Here is a 14,879-nt window from a genome sequence, read left to right on the forward strand (position 1 = left end):
CGGGAACTTCCCGAGGCCCTTGTAGGCCAGCTGCTGTCAGATGTGCAACTATATGCCTGTACTCACCTCAGGCGGCCACCTCCGTTTGCCCCACACCGTGCTCCAGCCGTGCTGCCAAGCAAAGTAGCATCCCTGCGATACCCTGAGCAAGTACAAGTGAACATCAAACTATACCAGGCCCCTGACGCTGGGACCATGGCTCGGGCAACAGGAATAGAAATTCCATGCATCATAAATAAATTGATGGATGCCTGTTGGTGTGGTCATTCGGGTACTTCAATTAATTCTGTAGTGGAAATGAAGCAAAGGTTAGGTTAGCTTGTCCCCCACACCATGGTTTTGCACCCCGTCCCATCAAGCGCCCAAGTTCCTCATGTTGTCCCTTCTGCAACGCTCCACCCCGCGTCTGTACTTACTATGTTCAATGAGGGCTATCGTGCTTAATGGAAGCCGCTCGGTAGGCACTCCGACGAAATCTGTGGCGCAGATGAAGAAGAGGTTAAGTTAGCACTCACCCCACACCCTGGTCTTGCACCCCCTGCCTTCACCCCCATCCCAGAGGGGCGTGCAGGGCAGGCGGCCCCCCAGGCCCACGAACTCTGGTGCAGCCGCATGATCTCACATACAATGGGCGAGGGAACTATTCACTTTCCCCGCCTGTTCGGTCCTGCTTATGCCGCGCATGCGTCACGGGGATATCCCCGTATCTGTGACCTGTTGCTTTTTCGCTGCTGGGAGGGGGTGGTAATTAGGTGAGCCGAGTCGCAAGTCCGGTCCTGACCTGCATGGAGACAAAGCGGGAATGATGAACAGACCACAGACTGGTCAAACCCAGCCATCCCCAGGCAGGTAATGTGCCCGTGCGTTTAAATCCCTTGTCACAGTGCCCTGTCCACTGCGATAATGTGATGCCGTCTTCTGTTGCCTGGTGCAAAACAGCCCTCGTGCACTAGCTGACCGATCCAACCCTGATGCGAATGCGGACCGTGTGCCGCCTGTAATCTTGTCGGTGGGCGTTCACTCTTCGTTGCGACACTGGAAAATAAAGCATAAATAAGACAGACACGGACCCCGTAGCCCTAATGCTACTGGTACCCAGGCAACAGGGGGCCCGGACTCATGACCAATGTCAGTAAACCTGTAGAGAAAAGTGAGACCATCTTCCCCCATAAACGTCAGAAGGCATGGAAAAAGCAATAGAGCAAAAGCTGTACATAACAAACAGGTATACACCTAGCCGAATAGCAGTTGAAACTCTGTGTCATACACTAACAGGCCATCTGCAGCGATCGCCAAATGGAAAAACCCTTGTAGCCCCGTGCCAGTCCCTGCACGCTCAGACTCCTCTGCGAGGCACGGTTGAGGATGAACTGGTATTACAAGTCCTCTTGCCTGCCCGGTGCCACAGGAAGTGCCCTTTTTTTTTTTTTTGCGCAAGGTCGACCCGAGGGTACGTGGCGCATGGCAGTGGACCGTTAACCTTGGACAACTTTGGACCATCAGGCAAGGAGGAATAGGTGGTTTAGCCCGAAACAAAAATTGTAGACCCGACCCCGGGGCTCGAACCCTGGTTCCCCGCACCCAAGTCGGTCAAAAGTGGCGCGAGATCGCCCCAGGATGATGGAGCACATGGCAGTGCACCGTCAAGCATTGCACCTTCAGGGACGGGAGTGTAAGCGACATGCCCAGGATCAACTTGTGCGTACACGACCCCGAGGCTCAAAAACATGGTGCCATTGCCAACCCGGGGCCTCATGCGTGCGAAGCATGCGCTCTACCACTGAGCAGTAATATTCTTTTTTACCCACTGCTGCAGGATGAAAAGCTGGGAGGCCCCACAATGGATTCAAGCCCGTAACCTACAGATGGCACAGCATTAGCCCACGCGCCCACCCGTGCGCATGAATACCCCTCCGTTTCGCCACTACTGAAGTGATAATAAATATAGCGTGACTCGACCTACAGGAATAGGAGCGCTTTACACGAGCACCGTGTTTGCATTGCACATTCAGGCACGGGGAGATTCAGTGACTTGACATGTGGTTTCAAGCCCCAAGGTCGGCAGTCTGGCAAACGGACCACCTCCTACCCCCAATACTCCTCGGCTGAGACCCGACCCGAGGCCCGAACCCTGGTTTCCCGCACAGAAACGGGCAATACAACATTGGCGAACAAAACGACCTGAAAGTATAGAAGCGCACAGCCGCGCACCATGGTGCATCGCACCTTCAATCCCGGAAGAAGAAGTGGTTTGACCCGAAGGTGTTGGAGCGATAACATAGCCCGTATTTACATGCACATTCCGGTCCGGGGGGGGATGATGATTCGCCCCTCCGACTCGCAGGAAGTGGACGCGACCTAGAGGCTCAGACTCCGGTTACCGCACCTCTGTCGCAGCGTAGCCGGAGGGCCACCTACTCTCCCAGACAAATAAGTAACATTTATGGGTTTGATTCCTTATTGCTTAAGACAACCCCGGGAATCGAACCCTGCTCGTCCGTTCACCTTGAAGGAACATTAACGTGCTACACCAATCCAACTCACTAGTAGGCGACCCTGAGGGGAATGCCACAGATCGCTGCGCCGCGCCCTCCCCCAGGGGTTACCCGTGCCGCTCCGTGCGTGGGGGGTGGGGGGAGGCTAGCGGTGCCCCTGCAAAGGGATCGAAACCGTCCACGACAACACTAAAGTCCCACGATCACTGCGCTGAGGGCACCGCCATCCATACCTGGCCTGTGGTTTGATTCGCCGTTCTCGCAGAGGGCCACACTGCTACCACACCCCCGCCACTTAAACCACCCCATGCGCAACGAATCATTTACACAGGAGGGGCAGTTGCATGAACTGTGCCTAGGCACATTGGTCCTTCCTCCCTTACACAGCTTACCATGCAGGTGGCTCTGGAGATTGGCGCCAGGACTTGAGGCGTGGGAAGGCGGGGAGGAGAAGGCGAACATAGATAAAGAGAATGTAGGCAAAGCAACGGCATAACGATGAAGACCAGCAACCTCACAAGAATACAGGGACCCAGACAAGGAAATAGGTCCTCTAAATTAATACGTGGACCCAGGTAGAGTGCGTCCCAAGGAGGACCGGTGCCGCAGGATCTGACTGTGATAATCGGCAATAGAAACTACCAAAGAAAGCAGGGATTTTAATCCAGCGCATGGACATACGACGCATCACCCAAAAACACGCCTACACCTGCTCTGAGGATGGGCAGACAACGCGCAACCGGGAGTACGCTAACACAAGCCCATACAAGACAATCTTCCCCCGCAAATTAAAACACCAGCATGGACGAGGAAGCAATGACTGCTGCATCAATGTCCGAAAAACTGGATAAAGTATTGGCGGCCATCGAACATTCAAGAGTCACGATGGAGGACAGATTTGGAGCGCTAGCCACAGACTTTAATCTGCTTAGAGATGATCATCGGAAACTAGCAGACAAGGTTGTACAAGGAGACAAAACCATGCAGATGATAGAGCCCAAACCCAGCAGGAAACGCTGAAAGAACTCCACTGCCGAGTCAAGGCCCTAGAGGAGAAGACAGACGACTTAGAAGGCTGCTCACGACGGTGCAACATTTGGGTGATAAACCTTCCAGAAGGAGTGGAAGGCCCTAACCCCATTGAATATGTAGAATCATGGCTCAAATTATTCACCCCAGATTCGGAACGAACCCCCTTTTGTTCAGTGGAAAGGGAGCACTGCGTTCCAGCACAGAAACCACCCTCAGGACTCCCGGCCAGACCGCTACTACTAAAGCACTTACATTATAGAGATAGAGATAGAGATGCAGTACTTAGAGCCGCCAGGCTATATGGACCTATTTGAATAGAGGACAAGTCGGTTATGCTGGTCCCAGATTATTCCCGGACGGTGCAAAAACAACTTGCATCGTTCATGGAAATTAAACGCATAGTACGACAAAAAGCTGTCCAACACTCTTTGCTATTCCCAGCACGGCTTAAAGCAATATACGACGGCCACACTAACTTTTTTACAACTCCCAAGGACGCATACGACTGGGCGAAACAGCACTTACAAAATGTAAGACCTTGAGACACTATGCAGGAGAAGCAAGAACCCAGAGGCAAATACCGGCAGCCGAAAAAGCTAACCCAAGTGCAACCCGAGCCCTGAAGAGAGGCACTGACAAGAGGCCCTCCGAATCTCGAATACATTATTGCAGAGCGTTGGAAAGCCTTGCAGGTGGCATCCGAGCTGGGTCCAACCATAGGAAGTTCAGATGGAGAAAGAAGCCTGCATATCTTTTCCTCAGAAGATGAAGTAGAGGACACTAATACCTCCTCGATCACCCCGCCAGAGGTGGCCCCACAAACTGCGGACACTTTCATCTAAATGAACTGAGATGATACGATAAGTTCTGTAATATACCGCTTAAACTCACCTTCAACTAGTGAGGAGACAAAGCAACACAACTTCACTCACCCATAGCCAAGTGTAAATAAAGTTAGACAGGGTATACACTAGTGGGTGCAACAAGAAATAGACGGAGGGTCCCACCGACACCACGATTATTTCACGGGTAAATACGAGCTGCATAGAACATATATCACAAGAACTAGGAACCACGTACCCCCCCCCAGTTTATAACGAATTAACGTAGTTACAGTATGTCTGGTTTGGCCGTACCACTTAGCGCGCTAGGTCCTCTAAGTTGGGACTGTGTCCCTTTGTTAGGTTTTACCCCTTTCTCCCAAAGAACCAAACAACATCTACCCGAGAATCTTACACAGGCGGATGACATTGAGCACTAATCTTGACTACCAACACGGTGAGGGCATATTGAGCACCCCTGTTCATCCGGGTCATAGCACATCCGATCTAACAGAAATCATAACATGGCTTACAGGACATTAATCACGGACATCAGACTCTTAACACTAAATGTAAGAGGCTTACACACACCAAGTAAAAGATACGCCATTTACTCCTATACCAAGCGGCAAGGAGCACAGATAGCTCTCCTACAGGAGACGCATCTAACTACGCGAGAGCTAGACAGGTTACGTAATAAATGGCGAGGGACCATATGTGCCACTTCAAACTCCGCATACTCGCGAGGTGCACTGATCTGGGTCTGACCGGGGACCTCTTTTCAAGAACTCAGGAGGACGGTGGACAAGGATGGGAGATATACACTCCTGGAGGGACATCTGATACTGTTGGGCAGTATATATGCCCAAAACACTGAACATGAAAAGTTTTGGGATCATCTCACAGGAGTCCTTGCTCCATACACATCCATACCATGGATATTAGAGGGAGCTATAATTGTGTGCTGAACCTTACCCAGGACAGGTCCCACCCCCCACCTACACACTCTCCCGCTCACAAACAGACGGAGCGATTCCAAGCATGGGCCACACACCGGGTGCTCATAGACGCATGGAGAGATCGACATCCACAAACCAGACTATACTCGTTCCACTCCATCCCACACAATCGCTGGGTAAGATTAGACAGATTTCCCAAAATCCAGCATTCTGATTACTTAGGATGGGTCCTCTCCGACCATGATGCCCATTTTCTAACTCTCAAATGGAGGTCTCCCCACCCTCCAGTACCCACCTGGTGTCTTCCACGGGAATGATCGACTGAGTAGTCCATAGGTATCCAACAATCAACACGCAAAGAGCGAGGGAACATTTCCTGAATCCACTGCTTATACCACAAATCTCTGCAGCAGATAAAACCTCACTAGACACAGAAATACAGTTGGCAGACATCACCCAAGCAATCCATGCCCTAGCACATAATAAAGCCCCCGGGATGGATGGATTCCCCCTAGAATACTACTCCACCTTCTCCTCATTATTGGTTCCCCGCCTAGTAAAAATGTTTGCAGAGGCGTTAGAGAAGGGAGAACTCCCAGGTTCCCTTAGAGAATCGGTTTTGGTAACGTTCCCTAAATAAAACCAAGACCCGCAGCAACTGGTCTCCTATAGACCCATCACATTGTTAGCGGCCAATTGCAGATATTGGGGAAGCTATTAGCAGACCGATGCTCTCAAATCCTACCGCCATTGATCCACGTGGACCAATGCGGGTTCGTCCCGGGGAGAAACACATCTCAGAATTTACACCGGCTATTTCACGTACAAAACCAAGCGAGCACTACATTCCCAAAAGCTGCCTGTCTCATCTTAGATTTAGAAAAGGCATTCGATACTCTCACATGGCCATATCTCTTCACAGTCCTACAACGAGTAGGGATAGGTCCCACTCTACTAGCGTACACCTGGTCTTGTACAATAAACTTACTTCTTGAATACATATAGGAAGATACGTATCGTCCTCCTTCTGGGTGGAAAGGGGCACAAGACAAGGGTGTCCACTCTCACCTATCTTATTTGCCATGGCGGTGGAACCCCTGGCAATATGCCTACGCCAGGAGGGAGATAAACTGGGGTATCCCTATAGCGGGCACCATATATAGCGTATCGATGTACGCAGATGACTTGTTAATATATGTGAGAGACATCACAACAAACTTAACTTCTATATGGACAACTCTCAGAGAGTTCGCAGAGGCATCGGGGCTCAGAGTAAATTGTAACAAATCGACGATATATCTACTGAGTCCACACCTCACCTTGGCCGAAAAAACAATTTGATTATGTCTCAGCAAATAGAAAGGCTCTACATTTGCTCCTGGAAAGATAGAGGTTGGGCTTCTAGGCACTGTGCATGATGCATTGGGCTCACTATGGACTAGAGCTACCTGGCCTCAAAGACAGATTTACGAGGCACTGTACTGCAAGGACTCTGCAGTCTAACTCTAACGTCTTGCTGTATGTCCCATTGTGGCGATACCTAGAGCCAATGATGGTAAGTAGGGGAATCACGCCTGAACCCGGTTCTAACATCTAGTTCTGGAGCAGTTCTGGAATCCAATCGACCCAGGGAAATTTGTTGATTTTGTCTTGGTGTTATTTTCTGATGCAGGACACAAATCAGCAGTGCCCACATGTTGTCTGCATTCCATTCAGTGCAGAAACTTGCAGGCAGCCAGGGGGCTTTTATATTAACACTTCCAGCCAGGCACAAACAACGTCCTGATTTAAAGGTCCATCAGCCCTTCTTTTGTTTAAGTATCATTCTGTCTGGAAGCCACCTGGAGCCTCGCACCTAGATGCCAATGCAATGGAAGGAAACAAAGGCACATAGCTTATCACTTCTTTAGAGAAACTATGATGTGGAGGCAAGTTTTGTACTTTATCCAATCCCCCATGTAATGTTATGTTTCATATAGGTACCGCAATATAGGCTCAGGTAGCAACCAAACCTTTGCCTATATTTCCCCTGCCATTACATTACATACCGGTTCTTGGGACTGACCTTTTACCTAGTTACGGTACTGTGTACAGAATGTGGGGTTTTCCCTGAAAACTAGCCTCATTCATTATGCATGAGGATTCTTGGAAACTCAGCAGGTCTACCATCTCCTGCATAATACCTATGAATAAGGGTCATTCCTCCTGTCATCCTAAGTCCGACATGACACAGCAAGGTAGATGTAGGGGGGATGAGGATACCCCTTTGGGTATATAAACACCATATCTTTGCTGAGGCAGGGAGTGGAGAAAAAGGACCTCTATGCTGACACACTGCCGCAAGACACTGAGGTTCCTGCACGCAGACACTCCAGCTCGTAGTGGTCTGACATCCCTCAGCAGCCTCTTCAGAGCCCCTGCTGTCGTTCAATGTGGCCCTTACAGACATCCTTTTGGGCACTTGGTCCAAGCCCAACATAGGGGCTTCTGTGGACAGGATGATGGCCCGACGCCAATGCCCAACCCCAGGAAAGCCAATTTTCCTCTGCCAACACCCCACCCCTGAGAGCTTGGTGGTATAAGCCTCGACTTCCAAGGGCGCATTCCTACTGCTCCACCTGAGAGGGAATCCAAGAAGCTGGACCATCTTGGGAAGAAAATGTTTTCTTCCTCCAGCTTAGAACTGCGGTCAGTGAACACTGCATGTCTCTTGGGCCGTTACTCCCACTCTGTGTGGGACACGGTTGCGCAGGTGCTGCCGCAGTGCCCGGAGGAGGCCTGGGCCGTGCTCTCCTGTCCAGTGGTTGAAGGGAGAGAAGCAGCAAAGTTTGTCATCCGATGTGGGCTGGAAACTGCCGCTCGCTAGGCAGGATGATTTCAACGTCAGTAGCTCTTAGACAATACGCCTGGCTGAGGTCCACTGGCTTTTCGGGTGATGTCCAAGCTACACTTTTGGACATGCCCTTTGATGGCCGTTGCCTGTTCGGCAGCAAAGCAAACAACGCGCTTGAGCGCTTTAAGGACTGCAGGGCTATGGCCAGATCCTTGAGCCTCTCTTCCACCTCTCGCCCGCGCAGTCTGCTTTTCTCCCCTTTCGTGGCTATGGAAAGGGTGCTCTGCCGCGTTCCACCCAGAGCCACAGGCCTGTACAAACTGTCCAGCCTCTGCACGGCCCGGACGTGGGACCCACTGTCATGGGTCAGGAGCCAGTGGGCGGACCAGTACACCAGTGGCCCCCTCTGCAGCAGCCACAAATCGCCAGTGGGTGGCAGGATTCGCCATCACCTCCCCCACTGGCTCAACATCATGTCGGACAGGTGGGTTTTGCAGATAGTCCAAAGGCGCTACTCCCTCTCCTTTGAGACTACCTCTCTATCCATGCCACCTCAATTCCATCGCATGTCGGAGCATCACCTGGCCCTTCTCCAACAGGAAGTTATGACCCTCTTGGCCAAGGGAACCATCAAGCGAGTTCCTGCCCCAGAAGTAGGCCATGGTTGTCATTCCCACTACTTTCTGATGCCCAAGAAGGACAATGGCCTGACTCCTATCTTGGATCTCAGGAACGACAACCGCTTCCTCCGGACGGAGAAATTCAAAATGTTGACACTGGCTCAGGTCCTGTCTGCCCTCGACTCTGGAGACTGGATGGTAGCGTTGGACTTGCAGGATGCTTATTTTCACATCCCCGTCCTACCGGCCCATCAGCGTTACCTACGGTTCACGGTAGGCCACAAGCACTTTCAGTTTACTGTGCTCCCCTTTGGCCTTACAAGCACCCCTCGGGTGTTCACAAAGGTGATGGGGGTGGTCACAGCTCATCTGCATGGATCAGGGGTTCCAGCCTTGGATGACTCGCTGTTCAAGGCGGGCTCACCCCAGGCTGTCGTCACCCACCTCCAGGCTATGGCCTACCTCCTGCATTCGCTGGGGTTCACCATCAACGTGCCAAAGTCACACCTGATTCCTTCTCAGAAGCTCCTTTTCATCTGAGTGGTTCTGGACACAGCAAAGTTTTGGGCTTATCCTCCCGAGTAGCGAGTCTGGGATATTCAGGCTATGATTTCGATCTTTCAGCTTCTATCCCGGGTTTCGGTCAGAATGACCCTGAGGCTACTGGGCCTCATGGCCTCCTGCATCCTGCTGGTGGATTATGCCAGATGACATATGCGGGCTCTGCAGTGGGACCAGAAGTTCCAGTGGGCACAGCATCAGGGGAATCTTTCCGATTGCATCCAGGTCTCGGAGGGCACTGCTTGACAACTGCAGTGGTGGCTTACGAACCAGGATTGGGTCAGTGGCAGATCTTTCTCCCTTCCCCAACCAGACCACACTGTGGTGACGCATGCCTCCCTTCTGGGATGGAGCGACCACAGGGGAGAGGCGGAGATCAGAGGCCTCTGGTCTCCAGCGGAGTCCGAGCTTCACATCAACCTTCTGGAGCTGCGGGTGATTCGTCTTGCACTGAAGGCATTCCTTCCTTCTGTCAAAGGGATTGTAGTGCAGATGTTCACGGACAACACCACCCCTATGTGGTACTGCAACAACAGGGCGGGGTGGGGTCTTGGACCCTATGTCAGGAGGCACTTCATCTCTGGAAGTGGCTGGAACATCAGGGCATGTCCCTGGTGGTTCAACACCTGGGAGGTTCTCAGAATGCCAGGCCGGACGAACTCAGGGGCCGGTGCATGATGGATCCCGAATGGCGTCTTCACTCGGAGGTGGTGCAACGTCTCTTTCAGCAGTGGGAAAAGCCTTGGTTAGATCTATTCGCCACCAAAGAGAACGCACAATGTCAGCAGTTCTACGTGTTGGAATTTCCAAGGCGGCACTCGCTCAGCGACACTTTTCATCGCGAGTGGAGTTGCGGTCTTCTATACGCCTTTCCACCTATTCCACTTCTACCCAGAGTGCTGAAGAAGATCAAGCGTGACCGGGCCCAAGTCATTTTTGTGGCCCCGGACTGGGCACGAAGAGTATGGTGTCCCGAGCTCTTACACATGGCCATCAATCCTCTGATCAGACTGCCCCTTCGGGAAGATCTTCTGTCGCAGCAGCAGCAGGGGACAGTCCTCTACCCGAACCTGTCCAGCCTCCACCTCCTTGCGTGGAGATTGAGTGGCAATAGTTGACAGCTTTCGACCTTCCTCCCGAAGTCTGTAAAGTTATCTTGGCAGCCTGGCGTCCCTCCACCGAAACGGTATACGCCTGTAGATGGAATTTGTGGCATGGTGCGCAGCAAAGGCTGTGGATCCCCTTTCTGCACTCCTTTCAGAGGTTCTCCTCTTCATTCTTTCTTTGGCCCATCAGGGCTCTACCCAGGGCACTTTAAAAGGCTATCTTTCAGCCATTTCGGCCTTTCTTCGGCTTCCTGATCAGCCTTCTCGTTTCAAGTCCCCTATTGTAAATAGTTTTCTTAAGGGCATTACTCACCTTTTTTCTCCTATTCCTTTCGTAATGCCCCAGTGGGACATAAACCTTGTCTTGACTTACCTTATGTGCGCTCCTTTTGAGCCACTACATAATTGTCCTCTCAGACTTCTGACTGTTAAAACTGCCTTCCTTGTTGCCATCACCTCTGTTTCCAAGGTGAGTGAGCTTTTAGGCTCTTTCTTCCAAACCTCCTTTCCTGGCTGTTCATCCAGACAAATTTGTCCTACGCACTAGGCCTTCTTTCCTTCCCAAAGTGGTTACCTCTTTCCACATAGGACAAACCGTCATTTTGCCTACTTTCTTCCTGCCCCGCACCCTTCTAAAGAGGAGGAGAGGTTCCACCATCTGGATCCAAAACATGCGCTTTCATTCTATCTAGATCGCACAAAACTATTCCGGGTGGATGACCTGCTCTTTGTTGGCTATGTGGGTGGCAAGAAAGGTCGGGCCGTTCAAAAACGAACCATCTCTCAATGGGTCGTTCTTCGCATCAAAATCTGCTACTCCTTAGTGAAAAAGGAACCTCCAGTGGGGTTGCTTGCACATTCCACCAGGGCGATGGCAAAACTACTACTGCTTTGTGACATGGAGTCCCCCTTATGACATCAGCCAGTCAGCTACATGGGCTTCATTGCACACGTTTACCAAACACCACTGCCTGGACAGCCACGTTCGGAGAGACAGCTTCTTTGGCCGTTCAGTTCTCCAGGACTTTCTGGTGTGAACGTGGTTTGCAGACCCACCTCCGGGTTGGTATTGCTGGGGTATCTATTCTAAGGTTAGGAATCCGTAACTAATTGTCTCTTTCCGATGAACAAGTTACTTACCTTCGGTAATGATATATCTGTTAAAGACATAGATTGGTTATGGATTCCTCACCTCCCCACCTATCCTCCCCGTTCTGTGAATTGACTTCTAGGGTAAGGGACCTCCCTTCAGGGCCCTAGTTTTGTGCACCAGTGGTCAGTGTCTTGCATTACTCTGCGCTTCTGGCGTGGACTGTAGTGTAAAGAACTGACATCAGCGTACAGTAGCGGCATGTAAGTAGATACCGCAACGCCATTCCGGCTACCACGACGCCAGAGAAGAACGTGGAGTCGACCAGCGCCACCTACCGAAGTGCAAGGATACTGCTGTAGAAAAATTCTTTGGATCCAGTCTGACGCCTGGGGATAATTCTAAGGTGAGGAAACCATAACTAATCTATGTCTCTTACAGATATATCATTACCGAAGGAAGTAACTTGTTCATTAGCGCATTCCTTTCTCACTAGATAGAGGCCTTCTCCCCCTTGTCTGGTGGCAGGCTCGTGATGGAGCGACCTTGGTCTCTGTTACTTTGTGTAAAGATATGAGCGCTGAAACCATGTTTTCTGTCTTTCCACTGAGGGCGTGTTTTTGCCCAGTTACGAAACATACATAATGTATTGATTTTAGTTCCCCTCTGCAGCACTCCTAGCGATTGAGCAGATGGGGCTCCGCTCTGAGTGTATACGAATAAACAGTTATTGGTTTGTATTCTCTACTGTCTGACCGACTCTTCATTTGGTACGGAAGGCTGCTGAGAGGTGGTCATTAGTGACCCGTGTGACCTTAAACGGGTTACTTCCTTCAGTTGGCGCCCAAAGAGGAACTCCTTTGGGTGATTGATCCATCCCATTTCTGTAAACGGGGGGAGGCCGAGGACATCGTTGGGTTGGACTGACAGCTTAGGGATCCCTGCAAGAAGAGTGTTTGTTACTTGCAGCTGCTCCTTTTGTCCCGCCGGATGGTGCCTCGCCCAGTGGTCATCCTGACTGGAATCCTGAACGGCAAAACCCTTGGATCTGACTGTTTGGTCTGAAGAGTCGGCATTGGAGATCTGGTTCGTTTGTACTACTGATATCAGGTGAGTTTGTTTTGGTTCTTTGTGGATATGGTACCGTTTGGGTTTGAGTTTGGTATGGTCTAAGGACTGTTTCGATGAAAAGTATTTGCAAATACTTTGCCAGGTCAAACTAATGATTTGTTTTTCTGTCGAAATGCCTGGCTTAAGTAAACTTTGGACTTTGTGTTGCTGTTGTTATTCTGCAGATGCTCGATTGGAAGAAGCTCAAATTGCGCCTCCTGAGGGCAGCCCTAATTTTGATATGTATTTGAAGCATGGTCTTGGCACTATTATGTTTAGTACATTATGCACAAATATACAGGGGACAATGCAGAGTGGCAGTGGCCTTTGACAGGCACCTTTGATGACCAGAAGACTGGGTTTTTAAAGGAACAGTTATTTAAGAGACGAAGTAGACAGTTGATGTTTGACTCCCTTCGGACTTGGTAGAAGGAGGCCAGACTGAGGGGGTTAAAAGTTGGAGAGGGATGCACGGCAAGGGAAAATGCAAACATTGACACAGAAAGCTGTGGCATATGAGAGAGAAAAATAGGAGACAGGAATTGAATGTGAAAATAGGAGATTTTGGCTGCTTATTGACAAGTCTTATTTGGCCAAAGAGGAAAATGATACTTTTGTAAAGGAGCTGTTAGATACTCAACACCCACCTCCCTATGCCCCGCAGAGGATATATCCCACTGTTCTTTTACAGTCGCAACAGCCTGTTACATCTGCTTCGGCTGTTCCCGTGTCTACGGCTGTTACTTCAACAGATTTTGCTACGGGCCCCCGCTCCCTCTTTGTCCTCGCCATCTTTGATGACTGCAATCTCTAGTACATTCACTGTTTCAACTCCTGTGTCCTCTGTTTCTTCTCCTCCGATGCAAGCGTTGACTACGGTTGTACCTACAACTTCTCTTGCTTCTTCTCCTATGGTTATTCATCCGCCGGTATATCTGGATTCTGGAACGCCAGTACGGGGGTTTGAGGACAGGGATTGGGCAAAATTCAGGTAGCGAATGGGTCCGTTGATGCATTCTGGAGTAGGGGAGAATGAGAAGGATGTATTAGCAAGGCATGCTATGAAGTGGGCTAGTAATCCGGTTTATGGCACTGAGGATATTTGGCAAGCTGTGCATGAGTTTGTGCCTTTTTTACAGCAGCACATTCTTCAGCACATGTCCACTACATTGATTGACCTTTGGCACATACACATTAAAATCGAGGCCCCCAAGTGCTATTTGATATTAAGGATCGGGTTTATATAGCTGATTTAGCCCCAGGACAGGTGCTCGCAAATATCACCATTATAGTTAATTATAGAGTTCAATTGTATGAAAAGAGTCCAACTAAAATTACTCAGTTCCCTATGCGTGAGGTTCATCCAATATATCATCCAGAAATACCTGAATTAACAGACCAGCTCGGTAACGTCACTAGACCAGCCGTAGTGGCCTGTTTTTTTAGGAGCAATGGGTTTATACTCAGTGGAAAAGGAGTGAGGTTTTAGCCCTTAAGACTACTCTGCCTGACCCCAGGAAAAATTCTACAGCTGATTATAAGGATCTTTTTGTTCCAGTTGATATTTGGATACAGGTGCATACCCAAGATCATGTCGCCGAGTTGGACGGTACATTGGATATAATTAAAGGATGGGATCAGGAAAGGAAGCCAGGTGACAAACCCCGCGTTGAGATATTTGCTTTGCCTGGTTGTATTATTACATACATGCACACACTTATTCCACCCAAGAAGGTCAATTGGGACAGATTGACGGCTTGGCGACAGAAGAAGGATGAGCGTGTGTCTGATTTCTTTACTCGGTTTGAAGATACATATTTGGATTATAGTGGGCATGATATGTCCACTGAGGGGGGAGTTTGATTGTTTGTTGATAGGTTTGTTACTAATCTTCTCCCTGAAATAATGACTCATTTGTAGGCGTCTGAGAGTACTTGGTCTATGCCTTCTCCCTCTTTTATTTTAAATATGGCCCAGTATTATGAACACCGAGATCAGGAGGAAAAGGATAAAACCGATAAGAAGCATAAGGATTTAAAGACGAAGGTGCTTTTGCAGCAAGCACTTAGGGGAAATGATAGGGGATGAGGAGGTCCTTCTCGAAAGCTGCCTTGTACTCGGCAACCTTCAACGACACCTTTGGGGCACAATCAGTGTGCGTATTGTAAGGAGGAAGGGCATTGGTGCAGCCAGTGCCCTGTGCTTTTACAGAAAGTTGCGTCCCCCAGAGGGCGATGTTCTGGTGGCAGGGG

The sequence above is a fragment of the Triturus cristatus genome, chromosome 4_2, assembly GCF_964204655.1.
Source record: "Triturus cristatus chromosome 4_2, aTriCri1.1, whole genome shotgun sequence".
NCBI lineage: Eukaryota > Metazoa > Chordata > Amphibia > Caudata > Salamandridae > Triturus > Triturus cristatus.